General features: G+C 32.4%; 1 long non-coding RNA gene across 1 annotated transcript; it reads right to left on the minus strand.

Annotated features, from left to right (window-relative positions):
- Positions 1–17,669: 17,669 nt before the first annotated feature.
- Positions 17,670–19,376, minus strand: LOC120133053. Its single transcript, XR_005517068.1, has 3 exons — positions 19,173–19,376; positions 18,065–18,505; positions 17,670–17,990 (listed from the first exon to the last, which is right to left on the minus strand). It is a non-coding gene; the product is annotated as an uncharacterized LOC120133053 (long non-coding RNA).
- Positions 19,377–20,371: the final 995 nt, after the last annotated feature.

Raw genomic sequence — 20,371 nt, forward strand, 5'->3', positions numbered from 1 at the left:
GAGACATTCGATTTTCGATATGCTACCATGGATTCGCGCTTTACTTCTATAGAGTCCCACTTATCCACAATAGGAGCTCAACAATTAGAAATTCTTCGGGAGATGTGTACAAACAACGAAGCAACCAACGCACGTATTAATGACCTCACTCACGAAATGGCTGCTATGCGGGCTCGTTTTCCTCCTCCTGATCCTGATATGTGATTCTATGTTTTGCTTTGAACTCCAAACTTATTGTTTTAACATTTTGAATATTTTGGAATGTTTGAATTTGTGGATTGATTGACTTTGAATTTGTTTGGATTTATGAATGGTTAGAAATTATCTATTTGGTGTGATTAAATTTATTCATTATTGCATCATTTACTTCATGATTAGATATATGACCAATTTTTGCCATTTCACATTAACTATGAATATTGATTATGAAACTAATGGCTAATATTTCTCTTGCTTGTGATCTTAGCAGCTTAAAATATAATCAATTGGCTAAATGATTTCAAAACCTTGTTTAATTCTTTAAAATGTCTTTTTGATTTAACAAAAAGGGGGAGAAGTGTTAAATGTGTTTTTTAAATGATAAATGGGAGAAGTGTTAAAGTAAGGGGGAGTAATTTCAAAACTTGATTTCAAAATCTCAAAATCTTAAAATTACTAAAATGTTTTGTTATATCAAAAAGGGGGAGATTGTTGAAAACATTTTGATATTTCGATATAACAAATTAAGTTAAATGAATTTTAAGATTTTCCAAATGATTTTCTAAGTATATTCGATATAACCATTCGAATATCAAAACATTACTCCAAATCTTTTAACGATCATTTTTAATCCTTACTCAAGTGTAAAATTAAGTTTTAATCTTAAAACAATTTCAAAATAATTATACAAAGTATTTCGAATCATTTCAAAGCCAAAAAATTCCATATTACTCAGAGGGAACCGATTCCCCCTGAATGGTTTGGCTCCGAGAATTCCAGTATGCTCGGAGGGAACCGATTCCCCCCCCAGGGGGTACCGATTCCCCCTTGTATAACGGTCGAAATATTTGAATTTTACACTTAGGGAACCGATTCCCCATAGGGTGTACCGATTCCCCCCACGCTCCAAACTGTTTTATTAATTGTTTTCACACTAAAACAGCTATATTATTTTCTCTAATCATCCCCATCATTCAGAAGTGATTCAAGGTGTATTTAAGCAAGCTTAGAAGCCATTGATCAACAACAAGAAACATCAAGCAATTAGAATCAAGAAAGAATCAAAGAGAAAGTATCAAACCTCAAGTTTGAGCATTTCAAGCCTATTTTTCATTCAATATTCACTTTGCTTTCAAGAACATTTATATTGCTCAATTGTATTTATTCTTTAGTGTTCTTTCTTTGTTCTAGAATTGTGCAAACATATTTGCCATGTGAGGTTTTTCTTGTAAGTTTGTAAATTTATATTTCTCTTTGAGAAAAGAGTGTTCTCAAGAATTGGGGTATATTCTTGAGGGAGTTGTAAGATTATCTCTTTGGCCTCAAAAGAAAGAATAAATTAGTGAATTTGTTGGAAAATCATTAGTGTGGATAGCTAAGGTAGTGGACGTAGACTTTGGTTGATAAAGTCGAACCACTCTAAATCGCTGTGCAATTTCTTTCAATTTTCTGCAAAAGCTTCCACCAAAATTTTTATTGCCAATTCACCCCCTCTTGGCCGATTCAGTTAATCGATTAACTCAACAAATGTTTTATAATATAATTTAAAATAATCATTATCTTAATTTATCATTTATAGTAATAACCACGATCATGCTTATCCATTCTAAGTGTGCAACCTTATAGGTTTAGTTAACGTTGACATTAGATAAAATCACATTTGATCATACAAGTCATAAGTGACCTCCAGCAAGACATTATGACTACCCAAGTTAAATGAAAAACTCATGATCCGAGACAACCTTAATACAACTTATGCCATAATCCTTTTATCTCATGATATCTTGATAAAACATAAGACATGGAAAATGTCGACCTTATATTGCTCTATCTTCAATTTCTCATACCCAATTGAAATGATTAAAATAAATTATATTGATATCTATCAACTCATTAAAGCACCACCATGCATTTTTTTCAATCTTAATTATCAATGGACCCTTAGATATCTATCTTATGATAAGAGGGATAAATTTCATCTTAATCATTCACATCTCACTACATGATTCATGTCACATTCAAACATAATCTTTATAATTGTTCGATTAATAATCATCATGCTGAAAATTGTAGTAATTTCAGGTCTAAGGATTTAATGACATCACTGTCTTAAAATTAATATAAAACTATAATCCATGTATTAATCTTAAAATGAGTCAATCCAATATTAGTTCTCAAAAAAAACATATGAATTTGGTTTGAATCTCATTCATATATTCATCTCATGAATATCTATCAAATTTTATACCAATCTTATTTTATTATTGTTCCCACAATAATAATCGATTAGAGATATTTAGAATGATAAATAATATTATTCAAGGATATTATAATAAAATTATACGTAAATGATAATAATAAAATCCAATAATCAAAATAGTATATCCATACAGATGCTAACATATTGAAGCAACTGTGAGACGAGTGATAGTGAATGAGATGGTGAAAAAGTGGAAGAATAAGGAATGAGTGGAGTAACGGGTTTGTCTAAGGAAAGGCGAACTAATATACGGCTAAGAAATTACATGACCAAAAATTTAATAAGATACTTAACAAAGTCGGTTAAGCGTTACGGGAAATGTTGACTAATAATAATGTTGTAGGTGGAAGACATGAAGAAATATTAAAAAATTTGGCAACCGACAAACTTTGCTTATCAGTAGGTATCAATACCTTGCACAGAAGTATTGATATATATATATAGTAATATATAAGAAAGTGAAGAAAACCAGCTAAAAGTAGACATGTATCGATACATTTATAAGTATATGTATAAAAATATCGACACTTTAGTAATTTAAAAGAATTGCAATAAAAGCGCCTATAAAATATTGATACCTTATAGACATGTATCGATACATGATAATATAACAGGTTGAAATTTGACAAATTCGATTTCAAATTGACAAAAGAGGTAACGAATTTGGCAAAATTGGTTGGTAGCTGACAAAACCGGTTGAAATTTGACAAAACTGGTTTCAATTTGACAAAATCGATAAAGAACTACCAGAATTGTTGAAATTTGTATCGATACGTTTATAAGTATATGTAACAAAGTATCGATACTTATAAGAATTTAAAAGAATTGCAATAATATCGGCTAAATAGTATCGATACCTTACACATATGTATCGATACATGACAATATAACATGTTCAAATTTGACAAAATCGGTAAAGAGCTACCGGAATTGTTGATTGTATCGATACTTTTATAAGTATGTGTACCAAAATATCAGTACTGTATGAATTGAAAAAATTGAAAAGAATTGAATAACAGCGCCTCTAAAGTATCAATACCTTAGAAACATGTATCGATACATGACAATATATCATGTTGAAATTTGACAAAACCAGTTTCAATTAGACAAAACTGGTAAAGCATTACCAGAATTGTTGAAAGTATCGATACTTTTATAAGTATATGTACCATTTTAGGAATTGAAAAAAAGGAAAACAACTTGAAAGTATCGATACCTTACACAAAAGTCTTGACACTTGGGGAATGGTATCGATTAAATATAAATAAGTGTAAATACCAAGTATCAATATTGTCTATATAGGTATCGATATTTTTATTCCAATATACTTCTCAAACAAATTGCACGCAAAATGTATCGATACACATATATAAAGTATTGATACTTATAATTTTGAAACATATTACTTTAATTAAAGGTAAATTTACAATGTAAACGGTAAAAGTCTATCAGTTTAATGATAATATGCATAAATTCCAAGTACCGATACTTTTTATATAGGTATCGATACTTTCTATTTAAACAACACCGATACTTTCAACACAAGTATCGATATTAAACCAATTAATTGGTTAGGTTAACAATATTTTACTTGTTATATAATGATTAACCTATAAACAAATAGGTACAAATGGTCAAGTATTAGGTCGCGCTTCGTTTTTATTCTATAGGCGCGTTTTTTTTGTCTTAGTTATTTAAAAAATAATCGATCCTTCATATTTGTATCGAAACGTCACTCTCCCAAAAGGCAGATATCTCTTCCACTCCGACGAATATCATCGTTCACGAAAATTGCACCAGTCAAGCTTCTTTAAATATCTCATCCATTGGAGACATTTCTTGCAACTATTACGATAAAATTTGCAGGTAAAGTTATACAGATTTTGCCATAAATTAGGGTTTATGATTTAGGGTTTTGAAAGTTTTTTTTCTTAATATACTTGTATTTCATGTAAAATCCTCTATATCCACTCCTAAAAATGGTTCCAAAATGTCCGAGATACAGTTCTTCTTAACCAAAACCTTCTTCTCAACCAATGTCATTTTCTCAACCAATGTCCTTTTCTCAATTAAGGTCTTCTGATCAAATCAGGTAGTTTGATACAAACAACTTTAAAAGCGATGAAGAGAAAGAAAAATGTTATAGGCATTTCAAAGCAAGAAAGATTCGTCCTGAACGTGTTATTGACATGGATTTCATGTTCAATGAAAAATATAAATTTGATTTTAAACTTATATTTATAGATTGGGGTTGACTTGAATTTCTTGGTGTAGAACCAAAATATTTCTCAAACCTTGTTCGAGTGTTCTACAATAATGCTTAATTACACCGCGAGCCTAATAGGAACAAATCATCGTGTTGAAAACATTTTGATATTTCGATATAACAAATTAAGTTAAATGAATTTTAAGATTTTCCAAAATGATTTTCTAAGTATATTCGATATAATTATTCGAATATCAAAACATTACTCAAAATATTTCAAAAATCATTTTTAATCCTTACTTAAGTGTAAAATTAAGTTTTAATCTTAAAACAATTTCAAAATAATCTTTTAAAGTATTTCGAACCATTTCAAAGCCAAAAATTCCAGATTGCTCAGAGGGAACCGATTCCCCCCTGAATGGTTTGGCTCCGAGATTTCCAGAATGCTCGGAGGGAACTGATTCCCCCATAGGGGGTACCGATTCCCCCTGTTCAACAGTCGAAATATTTGAATTTTATACTTAGGGAACCGATTCCCCCACGCTCCAAACTGTTTTATTAATTGTTTTCACACTAAAACGGCTATATGATCTTCATTAATCATTCCCAATGTTCAGAAGTGATTCAAGGTGTATTTAAACAAGTTCTGAAGCCCTTGATCAATAAGAAATCATAGAGAAACAAGAGAGAAAGCATCAAACATCAAGTTTGTGCAAATCAAGCCAATTTTCCTTTCAATATTCATTTTGCTTTCAAGAACACCATTTGTGCTCATTTGTAATTATCTTTGAGTGTTCTTTTCTTGTTCTAGAATTGTGCAAACATCTTACCTTGTGAGGTTTTCCTTGTAAGTTTGCAAATTTGTAATATTCTCTTTCAGAAAAGAGTGTTCTCAAGAATTGGGGTATATTCTTGAGGGTATTGTAAGGTTATCTCTTTGGCCTCAAAAGAAAGAACAAATTAGTGAATTTGTTGGAAAATCCTTAGTGTGGATAGCTAAGGTAGTGGACGTAGACTTTGATTGAGAAAGTCGAACCACTCTAAATCGATGTGCAAATCTTTTCAATTTTCTGCAAAAGCTTCCACCGAATTTTTAATTGCCAATTCACCTCCCTCTTGGCTAATTCCGTCGATCGATTAACTCAACAATTGGCATCAGAGCCTAACTCATTTGAAGGTTTAATCGCCTCTTGAGTAGATTCGGGAAGAGTTATATCGATTATCAAAGTCATCAATGGCCTCCGCTTCAAACTTCGACTCTGGTCTCGATTCGATGCCCGTCAACAAGCCTCCTTTCTTCAATGGAACTAACTATGCCTATTGGAAGAATAGAATGATGTACTTCATTCAAGCAAGTGACATGGGAGCATGGAATGCTGTAGAAGAAGGATACATCAAACCTCTCACTCATTCAAGGTTGTGGAGTGAAGGAGAGACAAGAATGTTCCAGCTCAACTCCAAAGCCATCCATATCATTTTTTGTGCTCTTGGACCAGATGAATACGGAAGAGTTTCATCGTGTACAACCGCCAAAGATATATGGGACAAACTTCAAGTCACTCATGAAGGTACTGATGAGGTAAAGAAATCTAAAATTAGTATTCTAACGCATAGCTATGAAAATTTCAGGATGAAACCAAATGAAGATATCAAAGCTATGACGGATAGATTTTCAACGATTGTCAATGGTCTCAAATCATATGGAGAGATCATTTCAAATGAAAAGCTTGTGAGGAAGTTAGTCTACTCCCTCCCAAAATCGTGGCAATCAAAGAAGACGGCAATCATCGAGTCTAAGGACTTAACGTCCTTAACTCTTGAAGAGCTAATTAGGTCACTCCTCACTCATGAAATGATGCTCGAAGATGAGGTGGACCTCGACAAAATTGACGAGACACCAAAGGAGAAGGAGAAGAAGAAAAACATTGGAGTTGCTCTCAAATCCACAAAAGATGAGAGTGATTCGAATAACGATGACGATGACGAGGAAATGGCATTGTCTGCCAAACGGTTCAGAAAAATGATGAGACCTTATCGAGGAAGAAAATTCAAACGAAATGAAGGCCTCAAAAATGAACCGAAAGAGAATGACCCAATCATTTGCTACGAATGCAAAAAGCCAGGGCATGTTAAATATGATTGCCCACAATTGAAGAAAAATGGTCAATCAAAGAATAAGCACAAGGCTCATGTGGCTACATGGAGCGATGAAGAAAGTTTCGATGAAGAGGAACAAGAAGTAGCTAACTTTTGCTTGATGGCATTTGGGGAAGATTCTAAGGTAACCTCTAACTCATCCGATTTTGATTATTTATCCTATGATGAGTTATTAGAGGAATATAATGGGTTGGCTTCGGATTATGAGAAATTATTTTTAAAATATAAAAACGATGTTTCAAAATTGAAAAATGAAAAATGAAAACAAACTCATATCCAAAACCAACAACGATCTTGAAAGTAAAATCAAAGATTTGCAAATCAAACTAGAAGAGTTTGAAAAGAAAAATTTAGATTTGCAAAATTTACTTTCAAAGATCAATGATGATCATCAAAAGAAAATTGATGATCTTAAAACTTTTTTTGATAAAGTTAGAACAAAACATTTTGAAAAAGGTAGAAATTCAAAATCCAACTTTGTTAGAAAAAGTTTTAGAAACTACAATCATAGAGGTCCCCAAAGAACCTCTAATGGAAAAATCGTTAGAAGTATGTGGGTTCCTAAAGAACTCATTACTACTAAAGATAAAAATGTCATACACAAATGGATACCTAAGGGGACTAGGATTTTGGAAACTAATGAATATGGACCCAAAAGAATTTGGGTACCAAAAATCAAAAATCAATCTATATTTGTAGGGAAAGGAGCATTGCTACAAGGCACGGGAAACAAATTCAAATTCATGGTACCTTGATAGTGGATGCTCAAGACATATGACCGGAGACAAAAGCCGGTTCATTTAGCTTAACGCCAAAAATGGATGAGAAGTGACTTTTGGAGACAATTCAAAAGGTCACATTGAAGGTATTGGTACAATAGGTGTTATAAATACAAATGATGTTAGACATGAAGTTGGAGAACCATCATCAAAGGAAGAAACGAAAAATGAGGAAACTCGTGATCCTCTTGAGAATCCAACCATTGAAGAAAGGGAAGTATCTTATCCAAGAGAGTACAACTATGTCAAGGATGGTGAAATTATAGGTGATCCATCAAAAGGGGTAACAACTCGATCTTCTCTTAGAAATATTTGTAATTATGTTGCATTTATCTCATGCATAGAGCCTAAGAATATTAAAGAAGCATTAAATGATGAACATTGGATTATGGCTATGCAAGAAGAGTTAAATCAATTTGAGAGAAGTAAAGTATGGACATTAGTTGAAAGGCCTAGTAATAAATCTACTGTAGGTACTAGATGGGTATTTAGGAATAAGCTTGATGAGAGTGGTAATATAGTGAGAAACAAGGCTAGACTTGTTGCTCAAGGGTATACTCAAGAAAAGGGCATAGACTATGATGAAACATATGCTCCCGTAGCTAGGATGGAAGCAATTAGAATGTTATTAGCATTTGCATGTTTTCATGAATTTAAATTATATCAAATGGATGTTAAAAGTGCATTTTTAAATGGTTTTATAAAAGAAGAAGTGTATGTGGAACAACCTCCAGGTTTTGAAGATTCAAAATTTCCAGATCATGTTCTTAAATTGACAAAAGCTCTTTATGGTTTAAAACAAGCTCCTAGAGCTTGGTATGAAAGATTGTCAAATTCTTTAATTGAAAAAGGTTTTTCAGAAGGAAAGGTTGACACTACATTGTTTTTAAAGCATAAAGGTAAAGATTTATTAGTAGTTCAAATTTATGTTGATGATATAATATTTGGTTCTACTAATGATGTTCTTTGCCAAGAATTTTCTAAGCTAATGCAAAGTGAGTTTGAGATGAGCATGATGGGGGAGCTCTCATTTTTCTTGGGACTCCAAATCAAGCAAAGAAAAGATGGCATCTTCATTAATCAAGCTAAGTACGTCAAAGATATGCTCAAGAAGTTTGGATTAGAAAATGGGAAACCTCATGACACTCCAATGAGCTCTTCAACAAAGCTTGACTTAGATGAAGGAGGTAAATGTGTAGATGTTAAATTATATATGTCAATGATTGGCTCTTTGCTTTATCTAACTGCAAGTAGACCGGACATTATGTTTAGTGTTTGCTTATGTGCTAGATTTCAATCATGTCCTAAGGAATCACATTTACTAGCTGTTAAGAGAATCTTTAGATACCTTAAGGACACTCCTAGTTTAGGACTTTGGTATCCTAGAGACTATAGCTTTAGCTTGCATGCTTTTTCTGATGCGGATTATGAAGGATGTAAAATAGATAGGAAAAGCACCTCCGGTACTTGCCAATTCCTTGGAAATATGTTGATTTCTTGGTTTTCAAAGAAACAAAATTGTGTTGCATTATCTACCACTGAAGCAGAATATATTTCAGCCGGTAGTTGTGCACAAGTTTTATGGATGAAACAACAACTTTTTTATTATGGAATTGAAGTAGGTACTATTCCTATCAAGTGTGACAATACTAGTGCTATTTGTCTCACTAAAAATCCCATCCAACACTCTAGAACTAAACACATTGAAATTAGACATCACTTCATTAGAGACCATGTCACTAAGAAATATGTAATTCTAGAATTTATTGATATTTTGCATCAATTAGCGGATATTTTTACAAAACCCTTAGATAAGGAAAGGTTTTGGACACTTAGGAGAGAATTAGGTTTAAGTGACCTATCTTCACTTAGTGTTTAAAATAATTCAGCACTTTTAATAAATACTGAAAAATACTTATAATAGTAATTTTTGATTGCATTCATTGCTATTAGTTAGGGGGAGTTTATGATTCTTGATGAAAAATTAACTTTATGTTCAAATATTGATTAAAGATTAATTTAATTGTTTGAACATAATTATTTTTCAATATATGAGTTGCCTATACCACTAGAGAAGATTAATTTAGCATTTTATGTGCTTAAAAGTCGGATTTTAGTATTTTGGTGCAGAGGGAATCGATCCCCCCATAAGGGAACCGATTCCCCCTTTGAAGGGGAACCGATTCCCCCCACAGGGGAATCGATACCCCCCTGGGGTTCTGTTAAAATCGGGCAAGAACACCCCAAAACCCCCAAAACCCCAAAATCTATTCCGCCGTTTCTCACCCTCAAACACTCAAATCTCCATTCTTGCCTCAAATCATTGATTTTAATCGGAAAACACTTCAAATATCATCTCCTAAACTTGCAATCATCATTAAAATCGTGCAAACAACATCTAAATCCCCTCAATCTTCATCTTTCAATGTAAATTTTTCTAAACTCTCTATATCATTGATTTTGAACATGGGATTAGTTTTAATTAGTTCTAGGTTGAAATAGTGATCGGGCATTGATTGTTTAGTGATTGGAAACTAGATGTTACAACTAATTTCATCAAAAACACAAAAATTTTCCAAAAAAATTAAATTTTCAAAATTAAAAAAAAAATTGTTGTTTTTCAAATCATTGTGTTTTGATTAAATTATGTTATTATTATGAAAACTATACATATATTGTTTCTCAAAACCATATTTTTCAAAAAAAATTCAAAAACTTTGCCCATTAGGATTGATTTAGAGAACCTTGAAATATTGAGGACTCAATTGAGTTTTGGGATTAATTGAATTGCATACATTTGTTTTTAAAATTGCAGGTTATCCAATCTATTCCGATTTCCTTCACCATGTCTAATCCTAAACGTGCTAGGTCTTCATCTAGTCGTTCACACCGACAACCAAATCCACCTCCAAATCCTCCACTTATTCCAATTTCTAATCCTAATCCTATTGATCCTAATTTGACTATTCAAAATTCGTGTTTCAATCATCCTGGTCCTAGAAATCATCGTTTTTGGTATTATCAATATTTCGACTCTTACAAAATCCGGGAAGAACGTATTCCTTCTCGTCAAGCTATGTTAGCTATCAATTTTAAATATCTTCCTCTTTTACAAGAGTGGAAATTTGATAAACTCTTTGACCTTGAACCCATCGTTTACCATCAACTTGTTCGTATTTTCTATTCTAATGTCGTTTGTGTTAAAGACCAAACTGAAACCGAAACCATAGGAATTCGTTCCTACCTTCTAGGACAATTCTTATATATTGACTCGGCTTACATAGCCAAAACATTCGGATTAGATAATGAAGGAATTTCAAATGAAAAACAGGTTTTAGGATCTCGTTATAAAAGAAGGGATAGTGCAAGTGTCCTAGACCTTCATGAACGTTTTCTTCATCTAATGATTTCTTGGTGGTTTCGACCATCTGGAGGTCGTTATTCTACTCTTAGAGCCTTAAATCTTTGGTGGTTACATTGTTTCGAAAACAATATTAAAATCAACCTACCTCAGATTATTTTTGCTGAAATTGTTGAAACCGTAAATCTTGTTCCTAATAAAAAACTTTGTTCATCTCTTGTTTACGGTTGTATTTTGAGTAATCTGTTTTCCAAAGCTGGGCTTAGAGTCGGTCTAGATGCCGTTTTTCCTCTTAAGAAACAAATTAACCTTCTTTCCTTAACGAGAGCGGGATGGATTAAGGATAAGGAAACCGGGGAATGGGTTCGATCTTCTGCAACTACTCCGGGAGCTAGTTCTTCACAAGCTCCACCCGAAGCTGACGAAGATCTCGAGCTTGAGCAATTAATGCGAGACATCGATGAAGCTGAAGATGAACCTGAGCAGCCCGAAGAGCAAGCACAACAATCGACTCAAATGCCTCCATATTTTCAATCTTTTATGGAGACATTTGATTACCGATATGCGACCATAGATTCACGCTTTAATTCTATAGAGTCCCATTTATCCACAATGGGAGCTCAACAATTAGAAATTCTTCGGGAAATGCGTGCAAATAATGAAGCAACCAACGTACGTATTAATGACCTCACTAACAAAATGGCCGATATGCGAGCTCGTTTTCCTCCTTCTGATCCGGATATGTGATTAAATGTTTTACTTTGTTTTCCAAACTTATTTTTTTTAAACATTTTGAATATTTTGGAATGTCTGAATTTATGGATGGTGTGAACTTATATGTTTGGTGTGATTTATTCATTATTGTATCATTTACATCATTATTAGCAATATGACCAATTTTACCATATCACATTGTTTATGAATAATGATTATGGAACTAATGGCTAACGGTTCTCTTGATTGTGATCTTAGCAGCTTATGCATACATATACCTAATCAATTGGCTACATATTTTTCACGTTTATTTGAATCTTTTTGATTTAACAAAAAGGGGGAGAAGTGTGTTTTAAGTGTGTTTCTAAAATGATAAATGGGAGAAGTGTTAAAGTAAGGGGGAGTAATTTCAAAACTTGATTTCAAAATCTTAAAATTACTAAAATGTTTTGTTATATCAAAAAGGGGGAGATTGTTGAAAACATTTTGATATTTCGATATAACAAATTAAGTTAAATGAATTTTAAGATTTTCCAAAATGATTTTCTAAGTATATTCGATATAATTATTCGAATATCAAAACATTACTCAAAATATTTCAAAAATTATTTTTAATCCTTACTTAAGTGTAAAATTAAATTTTAATCTTAAAACAATTTCAAAATAATCTTTCAAAGTATTTCGAACCATTTCAAAGCCAAAAATTCCAGAATGCTCAGAGGGAACTGATTCCCCCCCAAGGGGGTACCGATTCCCCCTGAATGGTTTGGCTCCGAGATTTCCAGAATGCTCGGAGGGAACCGATTTCCCCATAGGGGGTACCGATTCCCCCTGTTCAACGGTCGAAATATTTGAATTTTACACTTAGGGAACCGATTCCCTATGAGGGGGAACCGATTCCCCCACGCTCCAAACTGTTTTATTAATTGTTTTCACACTAAAACGGCTATATGATCTTCACTAATCATCCCCAACGTTCAGAAGTGATTCAAGGTGTATTTAAACAAGTTCTGAAGCCCTTGATCAATAAGAAATCATAGAGAAACAAGAGAGAAAGCATCAAACATCAAGTTTGTGCAAATCAAGCCAATTTTCCTTTCAATATTCATTTTGCTTTCAAGAACACCATTTGTGCTCATTTGTAATTATCTTTGAGTGTTCTTTTCTTGTTCTAGAATTGTGCAAACATCTTACCTTGTGATGTTTTCCTTGTAAGTTTGCAAATTTGTAATCTTCTCTTTGGGAAAAGAGTGTTCTCAAGAATTGGGGTATATTTTTTAGGGTATTGTAAGGTTATCTCTTTGGCCTCAAAAGAAAGAACAAATTAGTGAATTTGTTGGAAAATCCTTAGTGTGGATAGCTAAGGTAGTGGACGTAGACTTTGATTGAGAAAGTCGAACCACTCTAAATCGCTGTGCAAATCTTTTCAATTTTCTGCAAAAGCTTCCACCGAATTTTTAATTGCCAATTCACCCCCCTCTTGACTAATTCCGTTGATCGATTAACTCAACACATCGGAATTAATACTCATGTAATGAGAAATGATATATATATATCTCTCCGGAATTTATTAGTGTGAGTATAGATGTCAAGAATAAAGGGAATTCCGGTGAAACTGATTTAGATCCTACAATAAAAAGTGTGGATAGAAATATCCCATTAACCTAGATGTGGAGGCTAGTGTGTTTCACAAAATTCTCACTTGGTTTATTCAGCCTTCCAGTGGAAAATTTTCCCTAATTCGAGATATCGATTATTAGTGGTTAGCGAAGAATAGCTTAAAAATAACTCCAAACATTGCACAACTGATATTTGAGATACTTGTTAATTTAGTCAAAAAGGGTGAACCCATTACAACTTCACTACCATATGGATGTGTCATTACCCATCTATTGAAGAAGAATAAAGTGGATTTTTCGCTTGACTACCTTGTTCGCATATCCCGGAAGATTGACATGTTATCTATAACTAAAGTCGGATACAAATTTATTAAAAATATCGGTTGGTCTAAAAAAGATGGCATTGGAGTAGAACAAGAGAAAGAGCAATTGGACCCCATTGACAATGAAGACCAGTAACCGATGGAAGACGTTCCGTTGGAAGAGGTTAAGGCTGAAGAGGATATTACAATGAAGTCAATGATATAGTACATGGTTAATTTCCGGGAGCATTTTGATTCTCGTGTGGGGCACATTAACGAACAAATCGGAGAAATGCGAGCCGATATTTCATTATTGCGTGATGAAGTCTCAAACTTGCATAACGAATTTCATCAACGACGTCATACGAGTTAGGTAATTCATTCTTTATGTTCTAAATATTTACATGTTGTAAAATGTATTTGCTTTTCTTATAACAACAGTGGAGAAGGTGGTGGACAACCAATTGTTGAATGAAAAGGATGACATTACAGATGATGACGATGAGGATGAAGATCCAAACGAATATATGGTGTTTGCAACACCATCGACAAGAAAACTTGTCATTTTTTTATGTCAATGGATTCCTCGCCTACTTTTCAAAAAATACAAAATGTTCTGTATTTTTTTATTTCTATACATTATTTTAACATATAAATGTAATATTTTAATGTAATTTTGTTCATGTTGTAGATGTTATACTAAGACCAGGTGTATATGAATTTCTTCATTTTTGTTTAGAAAACTTTGTTATTGTCATTTGGTATTCGAAGTTGAGGTAAGCACTGTTAAGCTATTGAATTACTATAGATAAATGGATAATTTACAATTGGATGTTTCTCATGGTAATTGTTAACAATTTCAGGCATAACATTGATCGTGCACTTAACAAACTACCTTTATTATCTGACCACTTTATATTCATTTGGGTAAGATGCATGTTTTTTGCATTATTTACTTTTATTTATTTATGATTCCTACAAATTTATGATTGACTATTTCTATAAACATGATCAAGGAAAATACAAAAAAAAAGAAGATGAAGTAACATATTGTAAAGATCTGTAAGATGTTTGTAATGCGTATTCAGAATACAACCCAGGAAATACAATGTTGGTGGATGATTCAGCAGAAAAATGATTTATAATCCAGTAACATGTTTTCCATATGTTCTTTCTGTTAAGCTATATGTTTGTACATTTGTTCATTCACAATTTATGTATTTATATAGTAATACAATTATATATGTCCATATCCCTTTGACTCTTCATATTTGAACGACAATGCTTTAGGTATGACACAAATTTATGTCCACTTATGTGAATTTGGTTTATTATTACATTATTGAACATGTTTGGGTTTCTAATTTTATTTATTTATATATGTCCTCAGCAAAAGGCGAAAACATCCGTGAGTATTTGAAAAATTTGTCGAAGACGCTTAATGTTCTGGACTTTGTCAGAAATAACCATTTTTCTTCAGTTTAATTTCTTTGAGAATGGACAATTAGAACATGCTTAATTAATTTATTGATTACATGATTGTTATGTATAACATTGTTTTGTATGTTTGGTTTACTTATTTTGTGTGTATATTTTTTATCCATACACATAATGCATTATTTTCAATTTTAATGTACTCAAACATATCAAACAATAATTGTATATTCTAATATTCCTATCCACAATACAACATGCGACTTACACAGTAAAGATTTCATTCTAATGTGGCACTATAAAAAATCCATTATAAGATGTGACTTTCTCATCTTCTCTTCTATTCGCGTGACTGCTTTCTTTCTATGACTCAACTCAACTTTGAAGCAATATTTCATGTGAGTCTTTCCTTGCTTTTTGGCTATTAACACATGTTACTTGAACAGTAGGAAATAATTATGCAGATTTTAATTTGAATTTGAATTTTAACTTTAATTTCAATGAGCTACACTATAAATATAAGTTTTTTTTTTGCTTTGTTCCTTTCAAACAACAACATGCTCATTGCCTCGAGAGGTTCTGCTGCTGTGAGGCTCCTGCCAAATGTTGTTATATATGCAAAGATGTTGGATGGAAGGAACTAATCAATATATGTTGCGTTTGTAACATCAAATGCCATTTTTAAGATTGTTTTCTTATTAACTTACACAATTTTCATGTTAACATTGATTAATCCTAATTTTCATTGTTTATTTCTTACATGAAACTCTAGGTATAGCATGACCATCATCATTTTGAGGCACAAGCTAGAAGATTGGATATGTGAAGAATGTCTTTCGGTTTGAATCCATTTCATCCAGCTCATGAAGATAGGATAACCGTAAACCGAAACCGTCGAATAGAAACATACCTAATGTAGAAGCATATTTAAAATATTGATGGTGATGCATCTGGTTCTCAAACAATTAAAGCATTAGAAGCATATCAGACTTATGATTTAGGTGATACACGGGGAATGTAACCAAATGCAACCAAAAATCCCGAAAATTGAAGAGTACAACTTTTAATAATAATAAAAAGAATTGAAGGATACACATGTATAAAGTATTAATACTCAACCAAATTAACAATGTAAATAAAAGTATACTAGTGTAATAAAAATAGGCGTAAATAAAAAATGTTGCTACTTGTTATTTACAACTATTTTCAATATATCGGAACACTTTTATCTGTTTACACTGTTAATTACTTTAAAGTAATAGGTTTCAAAATTCCAATTATCGATACTTGTTATCTACATTTATAAAGTATCGATAATTATATTAACAATGTAAACGGTAAAAGTCTACCGGTGTAATAAAAATAGGCGTAAATAACAAGTATCACCTATTTTCATTATACCAGAACACTTTTATCCGTTTACATTGTTATTTTACCTATTACTTTAAAGTAATAGTGGCAAATATTCTTTCATTCAGTTGTTCATAGTTATTTCTATTTCAATATGGGGATTGAGTTCCCTGTATAAGTATACGTATACTTATACTTATACGTATATGTATACGTATATGTATATATATATATATATGTATATGCATATGCATATGCATATCTTCTTTATCTATTATTTCAGGTTCACAAATATCAATAGAATGAATGATAATGATTCTGACCAGGAGATTGATTTCGAGTTACCCATATGTCAAGGAGAAGTCGAGAATTGTGATAATGAGGAGGAATGTGATTTGCCTTCTGAATTACTGAAAATGATGGAGAGTTATGATAAGCAGATTCTGCCTCATGAGAAATTGACAGAAATCATGAATTTGGGGTCTAATGAGGAGAAGAAATAAGTAAAAATTGGTATCACTTTATCAGTTGAGGGTCGTCAGAATTTGATCGAGTTGCTCTATAAATATAAGGATGTATTTGTTTGGTCCTATGAGAATATGCTAGGATTGGATACAAAAATTGTGGTACATAAATTACCAATAAAGCCTAAATGCAAACCATTGCAACAAAAGTTGATAAGGATGAGAACCGAGATATTACTAAAAATAAAGGAAGAGGTGAAGAAGCAATTTGATGCTGGGTTCCTCAAAGTGGCTAAATACCCCAAATGTATTGCAAATATTATCCTGGTACCAAATAAGGATGGAAAAATTCGTATGTGATTTGATTACAGAGATCTTAATAGAGCAAGTCCGGATGATAATTTCTCTCTACCATAAATTGACATCTTGATATACAATACTAATGGGAATTCCCTGTTCTCTTTCATGGATGGTTTCTCTGGGTATAATTAAATAAAAATGCATCCAGATGATATGGAGAAGACCACGTTTGTCACCATGTGAGGCACATTTTGCTACAAGGTGATGCCATTTGGGCTAAACAATGTAAGGGCAATGTACCAAAGAGCTATGGTAACATTATTTCACGACATGATGCACAAAGAATAGAAGTCTATGTTGATGACATGATTGTTAAAGTCAAAACAGAAAAAAGAGCACGTTGAAAACTTGAGAAAACTCTTTCAAAGATTAAGGAAATGTCAATTTAAAATTAATTAGAATAAATGCACATTTGGGGTAACTTCTGGAAAATTATTGGGATTTGTTGCCAATAAAAAAAGGGATTATAATAGACCCAGAAAAGTTAACGTTATTCAAAATTTGCTACCTCCGCAGACACAAAAAAGAAGTTTATGGATTCCTAGGTAGATTAAACTACATTGCTCTATTTATCTCACAATTGACCAAGAAATGTGATCATGTCTTCGCCTTATTAAAAAAAACAACAACCCAAGGGTGTGGGGTGATGATTTCCAAAAAGGCTTTGAAGTACTAAAGTCGTATTTGTCTAATACCTGGTCTTAGTGCCATCGATCTCAGGAAAACAGTTGATTTATACCTATCAGTCTTCGAGAACTCGTTAGGTTGTGTACTAGGTCAGCGTTACTGCACCAACAAAAAAGAAAGAACAATTTATTACCTCAGCAAAAAAATTACTGATTGCGAAGCAAGGTACTCACCAATTGAAAATTTGTGTTGTTCATTGGTTTGGGCTACTTGTAGACTCAAACAATACATGTTGTATTACAACACCTAGTTGATCTCCAAATTGGACCCTTTGAAGTATCTGATGGGTGTATCGGCTCTATCTGGAAGGCTAGCTTGTTGGTAGATCTTGTTATCAGAATTCGACATCCAGTATGTAAGCCAGAAAATAATTAAAGGAAGTGCTATAGCAGACTTCATAGCAAGTAGAACTTCTGAAGAATATGAACCATTGAATTTTGACTTTTCTGACGAAGATTTGATAGCTATATTGTAGAAGAAATGAGTACTTCCACAAGTGGACACTGGAAGTTGAATTTTGATGGTGCTTCAAATGCATTGTGACATAGAATATGGACAATTCTAGTTTCACCTGAAGGAGATCACTGTCCTTTCACTAGTCGATTGAACTTTAACTGCACAAACAACATGGTTGAGTATGAAGAATGTATTCTAGGTCTGCTATTGAGCGCAAAGTAAAGACACTCAAAGTGTATGGGGATTCAACTCTAGTGATTTATCAACTCAGATGTGAATGAGAAACGAAAGATCCCAAATTGGTTGAATATCGTTAGTTGATAATAGAGTTAATCGAAAATTTTGAGGAGGTGTCATTCAATTATCTCCCCAGAGAAGAAAATTAAATGGCAGACGCCTTAGTTACCCTAGCAGTTCCTTTCAAAGTAAATGAACACTCAAGTTTGAGTAATATATTGAGAAGGATAAAAGTCTTTGTCATATATAAAACGAAGTTATATATGGGTTTTAATGATTAAGAATACATGATGATGCCACAACAAGTAATTATGATCATCCAATACCACGTTAATCTTCTAAGTAGAAAAATTTTTGCAAGCAAATCCATGTAAAACACTCGAATTAACATTACTACTTCATGATCAGCAACCAAACAGAACCAGGCAAGGAAACAAAAATGAAACCCTAACACGCAAACCGTGAAGGACAGAGTAGCCAAATAAAGCAATCACCATACAAAAATGAGAAAAACTAAAGCACAAATGAAAGAAACTAGATCTCAGAGCACAATGCCCAACATAATTGAAGAAATCAAGAAGCACTTACAGAGTAATCGACCAGGAACAGTAAGACAAAGAACAATGGAGCTTACACCTTATCGAGATACACGACGAAACAAGGGAGAGAAAAAGAAACGAAGAACAACGGAAACAGACGAAAATACCCCTGATACCATAACAGAAAATATAAATCCGATGACCGAAGAACCACCGTGAACTAAACAGTAATGAAGACGGTTAAAACTTCTTCACAAACAAAACCTAAACTGATAAAAAGTAAAAAGGGATCTTGGGAAAGTTACTTTTCATTCATGTTTAATTGATTACAAAGTAACCAGGCTTTTTTATAGCCCAAATATACCAAGTCAAAAGCCCAACGGCTGAAACAGAATCTCTATCAACTGATTAACATCCCAACCACGTCAGCTTATTCCTTCTATTCTAACATGGCCAACCAACAATATTAATGCAAGTAAAACCAAATATTATTCCTGTAAGGAAAATACTGTGAATTACTTTGTCATTTGGTTTGCGGGGAAGAAATGGTTTGGTGAACTATTTACTTACTACTTCATTGTACGATTGAAATTATATATATATATATATAGCTACTTAGGCGCTAAATATGTTCATGCAATCGGTGACATGTAAGGAGTTTTGATCACGTCATTTACATTAGTCAATGATCGTTGAACTACTTCACATAGAGTTATTATTATCATATAATAAATTAAAATGAAAACTAAACCAAGTCGAATTTAGTTTAAGGGTTGGGTTTCATAATGGATTTCAATCAATTGTAAATGAGTTTGTGTCGTGTTTGTTGGTTGAGGGGTGAGCATTTGATCGGATCGAGTCGAGTTGAAAAATTGAGTTATTTGAATTAACGAATACATATTTTATGACTCAAATTTAACTTGAAGTTTTTTTTTATTCAAGTTGCGTTTATGAAAACTGGGTTGAGTTGAGTTGTTTGAGTTTATATACACATTTAATTGTAATTATTTATAGTATTATGATATAAGGTTCTAATTGTTTTACTTCTTCTAACCATATAAGATATATAAATTCTTCACATTCTTTTCATATTATAATGCTATTTAATATATCAAATACAATCTAATATTTACATATTATATTTTAAATAAGTTATTTTGAGGATAAAGTATTGATGAGAGTATAAATGGATTAAAGAATTGATAGAAATAAAAAATTTACAAACAATTACAGTCAAAAGATCAAATC

The sequence above is a fragment of the Hibiscus syriacus genome, unplaced genomic scaffold (genome assembly GCF_006381635.1).
Source record: "Hibiscus syriacus cultivar Baekdansim isolate YM2019G1 unplaced genomic scaffold, ASM638163v2 tig00110575_pilon, whole genome shotgun sequence".
NCBI lineage: Eukaryota > Viridiplantae > Streptophyta > Magnoliopsida > Malvales > Malvaceae > Hibiscus > Hibiscus syriacus.